The sequence below is a fragment of the Danio rerio genome, chromosome 20 (genome assembly GCF_049306965.1).
Source record: "Danio rerio strain Tuebingen ecotype United States chromosome 20, GRCz12tu, whole genome shotgun sequence".
NCBI lineage: Eukaryota > Metazoa > Chordata > Actinopteri > Cypriniformes > Danionidae > Danio > Danio rerio.
In genome coordinates, this window is record NC_133195.1 from 21609722 (window position 1) to 21625929 (window position 16208).

The 16208-nt window shown below is 38.4% G+C and overlaps 1 long non-coding RNA gene across 1 annotated transcript; it reads left to right on the forward strand.

Moving 5' to 3' along the window:
• Positions 1 to 230: 230 nt before the first annotated feature.
• On the forward strand, positions 231 to 3092 carry LOC141379553 (uncharacterized). The gene is made up of 2 exons (XR_012396398.1): positions 231 to 2661; positions 2744 to 3092. It is a non-coding gene; the product is annotated as an uncharacterized lncRNA (long non-coding RNA).
• Positions 3093 to 16208: the final 13116 nt, after the last annotated feature.

Here is a 16208-nt window from a genome sequence, read left to right on the forward strand (position 1 = left end):
AATCTAATTATAATATATATATATATATATATATATTTTTTTTTTTTTTTTATACAACTTTTTAAATTAATTAATGCCCTGACATTGTTTAAGAATCTGTTCTAGACTGTTCTATAATTTCACACCACATACATACAAACTCTTTTAGATTTGTCCTTGTTTTCAAGCTCCAGAAATGTTGTTCTTCTCAGATTATTTCCCCCTTGTTTTTCTTCAAAAAACTTTTGTATGCATTTCGGAAGTAATTTATTCCTAGCTTCAAACTGTGCTTTTTTAAGTTAACCAAATCATTGAACTTTAGTATCTTCAATTTAGAAAATAAAGGATTTGTATGCTCCAAATACCCCACATTTTCAGTCTAATTACTTTTTTCTGCAGTGTATGAAAGGATTGTAAGCTAGATTTATATGTATTCCCACAAATTTCAACACACTAACTCATATATGGCAACATAAGTGTAATAAAATAAATAAGTAAAAATAAAGGTATGCAGGTTGTCACTGACAACGTGGCAGCGCAGGAGGTAGTGCTATTGCCTCACAGCAAGAAGCTCGCTGGTTCGAGCCTCGGCTGGGTTAGTTGCCATTTCTGTGTGGAGTTTGCATGTTCTCCCCGCGTTTGCGTGGGTTTCCTCTGGGTGCTCCGGTTTCCCCCACAAGTCCAAAGACGTTGTACAGGTGAACTGGGTAGACCATATAGTCCGTAGTGTATGAGTGCGAATCAATGTGAACGAATGTTTCCCAGTGATGGGTTGCGGCTGGGAGGGCATCCGCTTCGTAAAAACGTGCTGGATAAGTTGCCGGTTTATTCCGCTGTAGCGACCCCAGATTAGTAAGGGGACTAAGCTGAAAAGCAAATGAAAGAATGAGCTGTCACTAAGGTTGTACCTTTTCAAAAGGTACACATTTGTACCTAAAAGGTCCATATTAATACTTCAAGGGTGTATATTAGTACCTAAAAAGTACAAAACTGGTACTCTTAATTTTTTTTAGGTACTAATATATATTTTGAGGTACCAATATGGACCCTTTATAATACATACATTGATTTATTGTCCAGGATAAGTCTTGCTTTATACACTATTGCTACAGTTTTTAATAACTTTCATATCACATCATTTATTTGCGGTTTCCAACTAATTTCCAACTAATTTCCAACTAATGGTCCAATACAACACCAAGAAACTTAATTACATATACTCTTTCTATAGCTTCATTATCAATTTTTAAATCTATATTACGACATTTTTACTAAGTTTTTATATTTGGCCAAAATCGAAAAAAGGTTGTCTGTTTGCAAAATTTTTTGGGCACCATGTTTCTCAGTGTAGGTAGTGGTGAGATTACAGACCTTAATTACTCTCTTTTGACTATCATAGTCTTTCTGTATGTATAGCTCTTGTCACTTCACACATTTTTCCTTCAATAAAATGCATGCATGACAAACACCTTACACTACATTAGTGTTCAGTAACCCTTCAGTCCACTCACATCACAGAAGCCCTGATGCTTTGGTCACCGTGCCTTTCAGAAGTTTTGAGTAAGAGCAGAATTATTTCAAGGGAGCTGACTTCGTCTCTGAACCTTCAATAGATCATACCGTGACTTTCATGACACAATAAAAAATACCCCCTGAAAATATTGAAGGTGAAAATCAGCAAACTATTAATAACCTGACCCACCTCATCCATCAAGCACCTAGTTAAAGAGTCAATTCCCAGCCAGTGAGACACCTGAAACAACCTGCGTTTTGTTTTTGCTCCTTAACTTCGCTGTTTTAAACCGGCCGACCAGTTCACAGAACAGGGGCAGAGCACAAGGAGTCAATGACGACTCCAATTACTCAAGTGAACACTCCCCAAATCCGCCATCACCTTTCCTATGCGTTCATCTCAAGGTAATATTTGCAGACTAAACGGTATGTATATGGGACTTTTAATTACTGTCTCCTTCTGACAGGGTAAGTGTGTGGCTGGTTATTTGAAAGCGTCCTGAGAGACTTCATTCCCTGCCTTTGCAGTGCTGGAGTCACAGGTACACACAGCCCCATTGGACAAGTCTGATGGATGGTTCTCTCTCGTTGAGTTTCCATCCTCTGCTTCCGGAGGGAATGTGACATAAATAATTGGTGTCAGTCCCATCGACCGAGTGCCACACTCGAAGGCGGGGCTGAAGCAGCTGACAAAACACAGCTGTCTGATCTCACAAGTTCTCACCACATCTTAGAGAGAGAGAGGGAGATGATGGTGATGAGGTGATCAGACTGTTTTAGCAGCATGCGGATTAACATGCATAATTAAGTGTGCTTTGCTAGTATGCAGGTAATTTAGAAGTGATTTGGGGATTACTGTCTTTTCCTTAATAATCTAAATCAAGAAATCTCTTAAAGGGATAGTTCACAGTATAGCACATTTATGGTATATGGGCCATTCGTCAACTACAGGCACTTTTATACTTGTGAAGTTGAGTAAAAAAAAAACTTGTTTAAAATTAACCCAACATAGCCTCATAAGATTAAACAATTTGTCTAGTTTTAAGATCTGGAAGAGGACAAACTTAGATAAGAAGAGAACTGATCGCGAACTGAATAAATGTCTATTCCACCACATCTCAATATACAGCTTTTATTTCAAAATAAAATAAACTATGGCAGTCAAACATTGTCTAAGATCACTTTTGTATCCAGTTTACCCAATTTTCCCACTATATATAATAATTATACATTTGTTAATGAAATAAATTAGTTGTATGCTGAATTGTATATCTGTCACACTCCAAAATGTAATATTAATTTGGTTAAGAGCTTATTAGAAAATAAATAAACGGAATTTGTATATTAAATAGAGCATGAACTTATACATTGTGAATACACTTTTAATGAAATACTTTTTTAAATGTGTGTGGTGATGGAAATGACATTTGAACAGTTTATAGTGAAAAAATGAAAAATAGCTTCACCGATTAGCTTTGAATTGATACTAGCCTTTCATGTATACAAAACACTCATATATACCTTAATTTTGTTTGGTTTTAAAAACATCTTTGAAGGTACAAAATGAAATGACAGAATAAATGTATTTCCTAATCAAGCAATATTTACCTTGATTTTTCTTCATGTGTTGATCAAATTTAAATTCCCTCCATCTTGACCATGTTCTCAGAGACTATTCATTTTCACTGAAACCACCTAAATAATCTTTGACACACTTTTAAAGCAACATTACAGTGTTGTGGTGGAAATGACACTGATACTGTGCGACAGCTATATTTTGTATAAAAAATAATATTGATAATACTCTCACATTAATAACTATAAATAATTTTTATTATTTCACCAGTCCTTAATTTAGATACATTAGTAGTTACCAGATAAATAATATTGTACAATTTTAAATAAAATAAAAAGATACAAAACTAATGATACAAAACTGATCTAATCATCATTAAGTGGATACAAGCCTATGCCTAAACATTTTGAATGACATTGCCAGTGAGTTTATATAAAAAACTATTTATATGAATCAGAATTATTAGCCCCCCCCCTCCCTTTTTTTCTTTTCTTTTTTAATTATTTTCCCAAATGATGTTGAACAGAGCAAGAAATTTTTCACAGTATGTCTAATAATATTTTTTCTTCAGGAGAAAGTCTAATTTGTTTTATTTTAACTAGCATAAAAGCAGTTTTTAATTTTTTAAACACCATTTTAGGGACAAAATTATTAGTCCCTTTACGCTATATTTTTTCAATTGTCTACAGAACAAACCATCAATTTCTTACCTAATTACCCTAACCTGCCTAGTTAACATAATTAACCTATTTAAGCCTTTAAATGCCACTTTAAGCTGTATAGAAGTGTCTTGAAAAATATCTAGTAAAATATTATGTACTGTCATCATGGCAAAGATAAAATAAATCAGTTATTAGAAATGAGTTATTAAAACTATTATGTTTATAAATGTGTCGAAAAAAATCTTCTCTCCCTTTAACAGAAATTGGAGAAAAAAAAATAAACGGGGCTAATAATTCATGGGGGCTAATAATTCAGATTTCAACTGTGTGTGTATATATACAAATAGTGGTGGGCCGTTAGTGGCGTTAGCATGCTGCGTTAACACGAGACTCTTATCGCACTATAAAAAAATACCACCGTTAATCTATTCTCAAAGTTGGGTTGGGAGCTGGGTCTATTCTACGCAAGCTATGATGACTTTCACCTTGATATTTTAACTTATGAACATTTCATTCATCCCCTGTGGCAAACTGGGGTATTAGATGCAAATAGGACTGGTGAGTCTGTTATGGAATTTAATGGACGCAAATTGGAAAGAAAAAAACTTCCGCGTTTCGTGATGTGTGTGTGTGTGACAGTCGTGTGTGTGGATCTTGCCGGAAAATATGGTGAAAAGTCCTACATGACGGTAATAGTTTGATCGCGATGTTTACTTCAATAATGCCACTAACATATACTCCACGTCTTAATTCCATTTCTGTTTAGTTCAGTTATGACTTTAGTCGGATTGAGGTATTTAAAATTTGCTGTTTGGAGCTTATGTAGGCCTACAGTTCACAATTCATGTTTAACTGAATAAACAGTAAGTAAACACAAGTACATCCTATTGAACATTATTTATTTTCATCACCAATTATTATAGTAGAACAGGTTCTTAAGAAGTTTGTGATGCATTTGGAAACAGGAGATGAGCCCCTGGTCTAATGCGCCACCTGGCTTGAGAAACCCCTTCTTATTTGGGTACCACACATATTCTGAATGCCTTTAGCAGAATTCAAATAAGCCATTTTAATCTAGATTAATTTCCAGCTCTTAAAGGAATTCACCCAAGCTTAAAAATTATATATATATATATATATAAACAGCATTTCCTGAAGACTGAGTGAAAGCCTAATGAAGAATAGTCGGGGTTTTCATGATTCCAAACACATTCCTTCATCCACCTGTCACACATCAGATCATTAGGCACTTTTTGGCTGTTGTTGGCACTGAAAGGCTTTGGCTCTTGAACTTGTGCTGGTGTCCCCGGTTGCCCAAACATGGCTGTAAATGTGGATAAATAAGAAGACTTGCAGGAGGAAGCACCTGCTCTGTGACGGGGGGCTGTTTCCACCCTCAGCACTGGGATACACAGACATCTATTCCGGAGGATAATGCGGGGGGTTTTTCCCTGTTTTTCCCTGTTTACCTTTGGAGTGTTGTGCCTGTAGACCAGCTGCAAAGACCCGGTCGGTGCGACTTTAGTCTCTCATGCTTCCAGATGTTCCAGGAAAAACAAGTGTGCCAGTCTGTCGCTCAGAGAAATCATTTTAAGCTGCATGTGTGCCAGGACTTCCTGCTTCACACACTACACAGGTGGAGGAAAAACACAAGTGCAGCACACTTGTCTCTCTCAGTGTTTTACACATCCCTGAGTGCACACACACACATAAACACACATAGACAGAGAGATTCAGTCACACCAAATAAATAAACAAAATAATTTCAATTCAAAAAAAAGAAGTAGCTATTTTTATATTAAATGTGTTTATCTTTATTACTTCAGGAGTAATTTTATGTTTTTGATGACCGATGTTTTTTTAATTATCTTTACTCCAGTTGGCCAAACAAAACAAAACATATAGTGCAGTTTAAGTCAATACAATACTCTCCAAAAAAGCTACAAAAATTAAATTCCAAAAAATTTTAGCTCAAAAGTTTTCTTGTTTTGTTTGGATTAGAGTTGCATATTATTTCCATTGATGTACATTTACATTTAGTCATTTAGCAGACTTGCTAAAATTTTTATTCAAAGCAACTTACAAATGAGGACAAGGAAGCAATTTACACAACTATAATGCTGTGTTCACACCAGGCGCGGAACGCGCGGATAAATCGTGCTATTCGCGCGTAAATAGCCGCGTGAACATTTGAGTTTACTCACTTCATTCGCGTGTCAAACCCCGCTTCATTCGCGTGTCAAATTCACTTCAGAACAGACGCGGATTCGCGTGATGGGCAGGGCTTCTGTCTGCCCGAAGACTCTAGCTTCACAGCTAAATGGCTAACATGGATTTTATGAAGAAAATAACAGTGTTCATGTGCTTTATGAAGACTAAAAAACAGCGTCGATTCGTTTAGGGTCGTGTCTGAGTCCACTACATCCTTTCAGAGGTGCATCCAGCTCTGTGAGCTCATAAACTCCTCCAGAAACTTAACCTGGATGACGGAGGCTTTCAGCGGTGCTTCTGACTGAGCCAAGCTGAGTTTGATGAACTGTTGTCGGTGAAGGCTGGAGGATTTCCCTCGGAACACAAACAACAGGCGATACGTCACAATCACGCCCCCACAGAAGCAAGCTCCTGATTGGTTAACGCGGCGTGAATGTCCGTTGAAGTTCAGATTTTCGAACTCGAGTGACTCGCGTCAAACGCGCAAAACGGCCAATTCGCGCCGCGACATTTGCGCAATTTGCGTCATTCTCACCGCGCCATTCGCGTATATCGCGCCGCAGGATGTCTATTTGCGCGTTTGCATTGACTTAACATGGAAATCACTTGACACGCGTTCTGCGTCTGGTGTGAACGCAGTGCTGTAGGCAAGTTTCAGGTATGTAAAGAGTAAGAAGCAAAACATAAGTAATTATTATTATTATTTGTAATACAGTTAGCGGTAGAACCAGAGAGGCAATTGCAGATTAGGAAGGGAAGTGGAGATTAAATAGTTGAGTTTTTAGTCGTTTCTTGAAGACAGCGAGTGACTCTGCCATTCTGATGCAGTAAGGGACTTCATCCCACCAACTGGGCAGATTGAATGCGAGAGTTCGAGAAAGTGATTTCTTCCCTTTTTGGGATGGAACCACGAGGCGACGTTGATTCACAGAACGCAAGTTTCTAGAGGGCACATAAATCTGTGGAAGTGAGATAAGAAGGAGCAAAGTCAGAAGTCGCTTTGTAAGCAAACATCAGAGCTTTGAATTTGATGCGAGCAGCAACTGGCAGCCAGTGCAAACAGATGAGCAGCGGAGTGACATGTGCTCTTTTAGGTTCATTAAAGACCACTCGTGCTGCTGTGTTCTAGAGCAGCTGAAGAGGCTTGATAGAGTTAGCTGGAAGCCCAGCTAGTAGAGAGTTACAATAGTCCAGTCGGGAGAGAACAATAGATTGAACAAGGAGTTGAGCTGCATGTTCAGATAGGAAGGGTCGAACCTTTCTGATATAGTGTGATAGATTTTGTTATAGAGTGTAAATCTGCAAGATCGAGCTGTTCTAGAAATGTGGTCAGAGAAGTTTAGTTGGTCATCAATCGTTACTCCAAGGCTTTTCACCATTTTAGATGCAGTAATGGTTGCCCCATCCATCTGGATTGAAAAGTTATGATGTAGAGTCGGGTTGGCAGAAACTTCAATCATTTCCATTTTCATGAGGTTAAGCTAAAGATGATGATCTCTCATCCAGTGTGAAACGTCTGACAGGCAGGCTGAGATGTGAGCTGGAACCAAGAGATCATCAGGGTGAAAAGAGAGGTATAGCTGAGTATCATCAGCATAGCAGTGGTAGGAGAATCCATGTTTCTGGATGACTGATCCTAAAGATGTGTAGATGGAAAAGAGAAGTGGCCCAAGAACAGAGCCCTGTGGTACTCCAGTGTTTAGATGCTGTAGGTTGGACACCTCTCCCCTCCAAGACACCCTGAATGACCTGTCAGAGAGGTAAGATCTGAACCACTTAATAACAGTGCCTGTAAAGCCCAGTGACTCAAGCGTAGATAGCAGGATTTGATGGTTTACAGTGTCAAAAGCAGCTGACAAATCCAGCAAGATGAGGACTGATTATTTAGAGTCTGCTTTAGCCAGTCTGAGATCCTCCACGACCAAGAGCAGGGCAGTCTCAGTTGAATGGCCTTTCTTAAAGCCAGATTACTTGTTGTCCATGAGGTTGTTTTGAGTAAGAAAGTCCACGACTTTCACCAGAATCTTGGCCATGAATGGAAGCAGGGATACCAGTCTGTAGTTTTCAAGTAGCTTTTGATCCAGGTTGGGTTTCTTTAGCAGTGGGGTTACCTAGCCTGCTTAAATGAAGTGGGTAATAAACCACAGTCAAGAGATGTGTTAATTATATGAGTCAGTGTTGGTATGACTGCAGGAGAAATGGCTTGCAAGAGATGAGAAGGAATGGGATCAAGCGGACAGGTGGTTGCATGGCTAGATAGCAGAAGTTTGGTAACCTCAGACTCAGAGAGCTGAGAAAAATAGGTGAATGTGTGTGGTGTGGTGGTGTATCTTGCCTGTTTGTTTTAGGTGCAGCAAATTAAGCATGATTTTTGTAGTTTTGGTGCAAAAGAATGTAGCAAAGTCATCAGTAGTAAGTGTGGAGGATGAGGGGGGAGAAGGAGGATAGAGGAGGGAGGAAAATGTTTTAAAGAGTAAATGAGGATTGGTGGCATTGTTGATTTTTTTGATGGAAGTATGTCTGTTTTGCAGAAGTAACATCAGCTGAGAACGAGGACAGAAGAGTTTGGTATGTTATGAGCTATGCAGGATTTTTAGTTTTCCGCCAAGTTCTCTCTGCAGCCCGAAGTTTTGAGCGATGCTCACGGAGAGCATCAGAGAGCCAGGGTGCAGGAGGACTGGCACGGGCTGGCCTGGATGTAAGAGGACATAGTCTGTCTAGACATGATGCTAGTGTGGAGCAGAGTGTATCAGTGGCGCTGTTCGTATCAAGTGCAGTGAGTTTGCAAGATGGAGGAAGAAAGTCTGAAACAATGGTGGATAGTCTATTGGGTGAGAGAGAGTGTAGGTTTCTGTGAAAGGCAACTTGCGTTGGAGTGTGTGGTGGCTCAGGAGTAATGTGGATGTTGAGAGACAGGAGGAAATGATCCGATGTGTGTAGTGGAGTTACTAGTGTTTGATCAGCGAAGCAATGTCGAGTGTAAATAAGGTCTAGCTCATTACCTGATTTGTGAGTAGCAGAAGTAGGTGCTCTTATGAGGTCAAAAGAGGCAAGCAGAGTCTGGAAGTCAGTAGCTTAAGGTATTTCAATGTGGATGTTGAAGTCACCCAGCACCAACAGGGGAGTGTCATAATCAGAAAAAGATGAGAGAAGAACATCCAGTTCATCGAAGAAGAGACTTAATGTACTTGGTGGGCGGTAGATGACAACCACATTTATGTAGAAGGGGTGAATAACGGTGGCTGCATGGAACTCAAAGGAGCTGATCTTTGCCAGGGACGGTCTCAGAGTAAATTTTCATTCTTTGAAAATCAGTAGTCCAGTTCCACCCCCTCTCCCTATCTGTCGAGGAGTGTGGGAAAAAGTGAAATTAGCAGAAAGAGCTGCATGTGTAGCAGATGTTGGTTAATGTGTAAAAATACTTATTTTAAATTGTATATATTTTTATGATTAAATTCATTATTGGCTTTTCATAAAGTCTGAAATTCTTACGTTGTTTTATTGACATTGTATTATTAATATACACTCACACTGACTGTCCAACTGCTCAATAACGCACATTTCTTATCAGCCAATTACATGGCAGCAACTCAATGCATTTAGGCATGTAGACATGATCAAGACTATCTGCTGCAGTTTAAGTGACTTTAAATGTGGCATGGTTGTTGGTGACAGACAGGCTGATCTGAGTATTTTAGAAATTGCTGATCTGCCGGAATTTTCACACACAACCATCTCTAGGGTTTACAGTGAATGGTCTGACAAAGAGAAAATATCCTGTAAGCGGCAGTTCTGTGGGCACAAATGCCTTGTTGATGCCAGAGGTCAGAGGCCAGACTGGTTCTAGCTGATAGAAGGGTAACAGTAGCTCAAATAACCACTCGTTACAACTTAGGTTTGCAGAAAAGCATCTCTGATCGCACAACACGTCCAACCTTGAGGCGGATGGGCTACAGCAGCAGACCACACCGGGTACCACTTCTGTCAGCTAAGACAGAACTCTCACAGGCTCACCAAAATCGGACAGTAAAAGATTAGAAAAACATTGCTTGGTCTGATGAGTCTCAATTTTTGCTGCAACATTCAGATGGGTCAAAATTTGGCGTCAACAACATGACATTATGGATATATCCTGCCTTGTATCAACGGTACAGTCTGCTGGTGGTGGTGTCATAGTGTGGGGATATTTTCTTGCAAAAAACAGAAATGTGCGCACATCTAGAAAATCTTGAAGGCAGGTGCACGATCAAAAAACAAACATTAGTAGCAAAAGATTCAAAGTAAATCGGCACACTGCCACTTTAGCTCTCAAAAAAAAAATTTTTTATTGTCAATATCACAACGTTTCGACCGACATGGTCTTCATCAGGTAAAGCATTGCAAATGGAAGTACTCCAGAAATAGTCACATATTGGCATTGAACAAGTGAAGGTGCCGAGAAGAGGTGGCGATGTTGATAGACTTTTATTACAGAGGGAAACGTTTTACATTTACACACTAAACACTTTATCTCCGAGAGGTTTAAATTTGGATTTTGATTTAAAATCCTTTTTGTAAGTGTATTTGCATTCTATATTGTTGTATACTTTTCTTAGAAATGGGTTGCAGCTGGAAGGGCATCCGCTGCCTAGGGACTTGCTGGATAAGTTGGCGGTTCATTCCGTTGTGGCGACCCCGGATTAATAAAGGGACTAAGCTGACAAGAAAATTAATGAATGAATTGTTGTATACTAAATATTTACATAATGTTTTTTGCCCCTAGGTCTACTGGCCTTGTGTTTGATTGATGTGATTTTGTGCAGGTGTGATGCACTATATCTATTTAGCCTATAGAATACTGTCTCCAAGGAAGTCTATAGTGAGAATTTGTATTTTAAATGTTTGTTTGTAATGGTGTTTATGTTTTTCATATTGTTGGAGGGATATTTTCTTGGCACACTTTGGGCCCATTAGTAACAATTGAGCATCATGTCAGTGCTACAGCCTGCCTGAGTATTGTTGCTGACCATGTCCATTCCATTATGACCACAGTGTACCCATCTTCTGATGGCTACTTCCAGCAGGATAACATGCCATTTCATCTCAGACTGGTTTCTTGAACATGACAATGAATTCACTGTACTCAAATGGCCTCCACAGTGCCCAGAACTCAATCCAATAGAGCTCCTTTGGGATGTGGTGGAACGGGAGATTCGCATCATGGATGTGCAGCCAACAAACCTGCACTAACTAGGTAATGCTATCATGTCAGTATGGACCAAAATCTAAGGGGAATATTTCCAGTAACTTCAATGTCACAAAGGATTAAGGCAGTACTAAAGGCAAAAGGGCGTCCAACCCAGTACTAATAAGGCTATATATATACATATATATATATATATATATATATATATATATATATATACATACAGTTGAAGTCAGATTTATCAAGCCACCTTTGAATTTTTTTTTCTTTTTAAAATATTTCCCAAATGATGTTTAACAGAGCAAGGGCATTTTCACAGTATGTCTGATAATATTTTTTCTTCTGGAGAAAGTCTTATTTGTTTTATTTCGGCTAGAATAAAAGCAGCTTTTACATTTTATAAAAAACATTTTAAGGTCAAAATTATTAGCCCCTTTAAGCTATATTTGTTTTCGATAGCCTACATAACAAACCATTTTTATACAATAGCTCGCCTAATTACCCTAACCTGCCTAGTTAGCCTAATAAACCAAGTTAAGCCTTTAAATGTCACTTTAAGTTGTATAGAAGTGTTTTGAAAAAATATCTAATCAAATATTATTTATTGTCATTATGGCAGAGATAAAATAAATCAGTTAAAAAAACTGTTATGTTTAGAAATGTGTTGAAAAAATATTTTCTCCGTTAAACAGAAATTGGGGAAACAGGGGGCTAATAATTCAGGGACTAACAATTCTGACTTCCAACTACACACACACACACACACACACATATATATATATATATATATATATATATATATATATATATATATATATATATATATATATACACACACACAAATTTTCTCACTTTCTTTGTATTTTGAATAGTTATACAGTAGTTCAATTTGCAAGTAGTCTGAAAAAGTAGTAATGTACTACAAGTAGTTAATTTTTCTGTCTATACGCTCCCAGATGCTACAAACACATTTTACATAAATTTTAGTATACATACATATACATATATACAGTATAAACAACTACCATTATAAAAGTGTTCAAACTCTGTATTGTTAAACAAAATATGATCATGTAAGTCAAATAAATTAGTAATATTAAATTAAATGCCAAAAAAAATCTAAATCATCATTGTTTTAAAAGGAAACAGGAAGCAAGGGACAAAGACAAATTAATATACCATTGTAGAATAAAACAACATAAAAAGCATATAACAATTTCAAAAGCAAAAGTATTTTTCCCATCAAAGTTCAAAATAGAAATATATATTTTTTGTTTGATTACTGTTATATATTGTATATTAAGCTTTCTCAAAATTTCATAGATAACCTGATTCTTGGGAACAGAAACAAAGGACACAAACAGCAAAACTCCCTGAGATGGAGCCAATCATTGATAATTGTATCAATCCTGGCATGTCTTTTTACTGTAGGATATGGCTCTGGTGCCAAGGACGTGTCTTTTCAGAGCTACAGCTCCTGACAAAAACTGATTCCACAAAGGAAGTGGCATGTATACAGCAGTCCTGGAAACCTGCGCTCAACAACAGGCCCTTGAGAGCATTGTTCACTTCACTGTTATTGTGACTGATGTGTCCATGGTCTCATTTAATAAAGGACGAATAAATGAGTGAGTCTCTGTCCGGCTTGATGTGTGAGAGAGGCAGAGGAGTTTTCCCACACGGTGAGAGGAAGTACGCCGCTTTCCCCCGTCCGCTGAGGAAGCACCCCTACAAGGCTGTGAATGGGGGCTTCGCTCTCTCTTTTGTCCTCAGGTGCTGCGGGATTGGCACGGTAAGCAATGGGTGCACGCAAACAGTCTGGGAGAGAGCACTCTTTTAAAAAGTCTAATATACTGTAAGGCCTACCTGTGGGTTAATGCCTGAGAGTCCATAACTGATGCACAGTCATTGCCTGAGAGTCCATGCACAGGTTAAGACTTTTTACATTTGCTGCATCCCAATTTGCAAACTATCTGTCCTAAATAGTATTTGAAAATAGATTTAGGATGTCCCAAGTCGTGGTATGTTAAAAAGAGTATGCCAAAGGTTCCGAGATGGTTTACTATTTCCAGTAAAAATTCGAAGTGTATAACCTTCCACACTCTAACCGCTGATATTGCCCACAATACATTGCATGTTGATGTGTGCATGTGAATAGGGGAATTACAAACCTACATCACACATGACGTCACATGGGTTCAAAGGTGCATACCGGTTGCAAAAAAACCCCCGGTTGCAATAGCAAACATGTCGTGTTGTGCAGTAGGAGGCCAAACTCGAATTCAAAAATAGAAAACTTCAAATTTGGGTCCAAAAGACATGCGATACAGGTGAATTGGGAAGGCTAAATTGTCCGTAGTGGATGAGTGTGTGTGTGTGTGTGGATGTTTCCCAGAGATGGGATGCGGCTGGAAGGGCATCCGCTGCGTAAAAACTTGCTGGATAAGTTGGCGGTTCATTCCACGGTGGCAACCCCGGATTAATAAAGGGACTAAGCCGACAAGTAAATGAATGAATGAAAACCTAAATTTTAATGTACACCACACTGCTTTTAATACCAACTGCAGACGTCTTTGGCTAACAGCCATCAGAAGAGCTGGATGGAGTGAGGCCTTCACGCTATGCTGAATCGTACACAATACTTGTTTTTGATTGCAGCAATGATGTCAGCAAAAACAAGTAATTATGGTTATTAAACTGCAGACACTGAATGCTTAGAATGAAATGTAAAAGTGTAAGTTCACATATCCTGCCATACAGGTGCAGTTTGCTGTCAGAATGCAGGTGTTTCGCTTGTTGATGATTACCCAGGCCTTGTACAGTTCCGTCTTCTTTCCTTGTGTTTGGCCAGGCAGAAGCTCGGTTTTTAGCACTGCAAAGTTCTGAATCTGGTTTTCATGGAACATTATTTCTTACACATGACCACACAGAACAAAATTGCTGGCATCCAAAGACTTGTAGGTCTTTAACTTCTCTCTTGTAAAAACACTTCAATGAGATATTTCGGGCTGGATGCTTGGTCATTTCGTCTTATCCAATATCCATTGGGAGGGTGCAATCACAAATGGTCCTGTCAGATGAACGCTGCTCACTTTAACATTAATTTTGCCAAATCACTGTGCTAATTACTGGGTGAAAAGCTGTTATAATATGCTAAAAGCATTGTGTAAATAATATATAATATGTTATCAATATAACCTATTTCTAATACAACAACAACCACATCGGATGTCATTCCCTCGCTGTAAATGCTAGCGCTCCTGTTTTTTTTTTTTCTGTTCCCTCACTGCGTGCGCATCCTGAATTTTTACAAACATGGTGGACACGTGACCGTCAAGTAGAGAGGCTTCCAAAAAGATGTTTGAATGACTGTTAATCAATATCTAACCAACTGCAAAACATTTAAATCACGTTTTCCGTGTTATGTTTAATCTTTTACCTAATGAAGAGCATGTGGGTCAAAACGTTGTGAGTGATATTAAAGGACTTTTGAGAGCTAAAGTGGCAGTGTAAATTTTCTCTTGATCATTTGCTACTGTGTTTATTTTGGATTGAGCACCTGCCTTCAAGATTTTTAGATGTGCGCACAATTCTGTGTTTTATATTTCATCTGTAACAACTTCGTAAACTTATACCAAGATATGTTTATCAACGTCTGAATGCATATGATTATCCAAAGACCTTAGGAGATTTCTCTGCATCAAAGACACACAAATAGCAGATTAACCTCCTGCTGCTTCTCCTTTAAGGTAGGAAATTAGATATGAAAGAAATGTACTGTAGATGATGTGTGGATGATTGACAGAGCTCATAACTAAGCAACAGAATGATCTGTTAACGAGATGGTAGCGTGTGGCATTCTCTGCTACACACTTAAAAGTATAAACCTTCCCTTCAAAAAAAAGTACATACTATTACTACTATTAGTTCATAGCATATGCGAATTGGGACGCAGCAAAGGACTTTTTAGAACTAAGGAGGCCAAGAGAGCTGAAATGTGCTCAAAAAATACATGCAAATAGAAAAACAATGACTGTTAAGAAACATCACATGGCATGCACACAACTTCTCACAACAAATGCAAATACAGAAACATGTTACAAATGGCAGACCAAATTTTTATTTCATTTCATTTCACAGCACGATCTGCGCTCTTTGTAGCTTGTTGCTCTATTTGCATGTGTTGTAAGAAGTTGCGTCTTTGTGTGGTTAAATTTATGATGTTTTCTCAGATTGTTAGTGTTTTTCTACATGTGTAGTTTTATTTTTATCTTGCAGCATGTTTGAGCTCTCTTGGCAGCTATAAATATTAGGTAATCACACTTTTTTTGTCTTCCAAACCTAAACCATAAACGAAACAAGCTCATTAATTCCGCTTGCCCATCTGTTGGCACCAGCCCCACTAAGGCCAATCAAGCCCTCTCACTTTGACTAAATCATTCTGGTGACATGATAAGAAACATCATATCATTCTGACTGCACTTCATCTCACAGAGTTCTCGCTTCTTTCCACTTTCCAGATCCTTCATCTGATTGTTCCCATTCACCCCTGATGTCATCTTGAAGTGAATTTCACCACCAACCTTCCTCAAGGTTATTCCTGTATACAAATAGTAGACAGATACCCCATATCCTGCAGACTAATTCCTCTAAGTGGATTAACAATCTATGAACCGTTACCATGTCATTCCTGTAGTTTATCTTCCTCACCACTAGGAGCACTATGAAGCTATAGGTGGTCAGGGATTAAATTATGTTTAGTGAGAGAAGATGGCTGCCTTCAGGGACTTGGGAAAGGTCTATCTGATCTGGCTCACACTTGACCAATGTAAACAGCTGAGAGTTCTGTTCTCTTCAAACTTGTTTTCAGATGTTTAAAAATCCCAAGGACATTGTTTCAGGCAGAGGTCTCATGTTAATCTCTTTGTGGTTTGAACAAATTTCATGAAATAGCAAGGACAGACATGACCACTAGTCTATCCACAAACTGCCAACCCCAAACCAATGAACAGATGGAAATGAATACCCATGCAATTTGGGCACTTTCTCCAAAACTTCTGCGATAACCACCTGAACTTCAGAA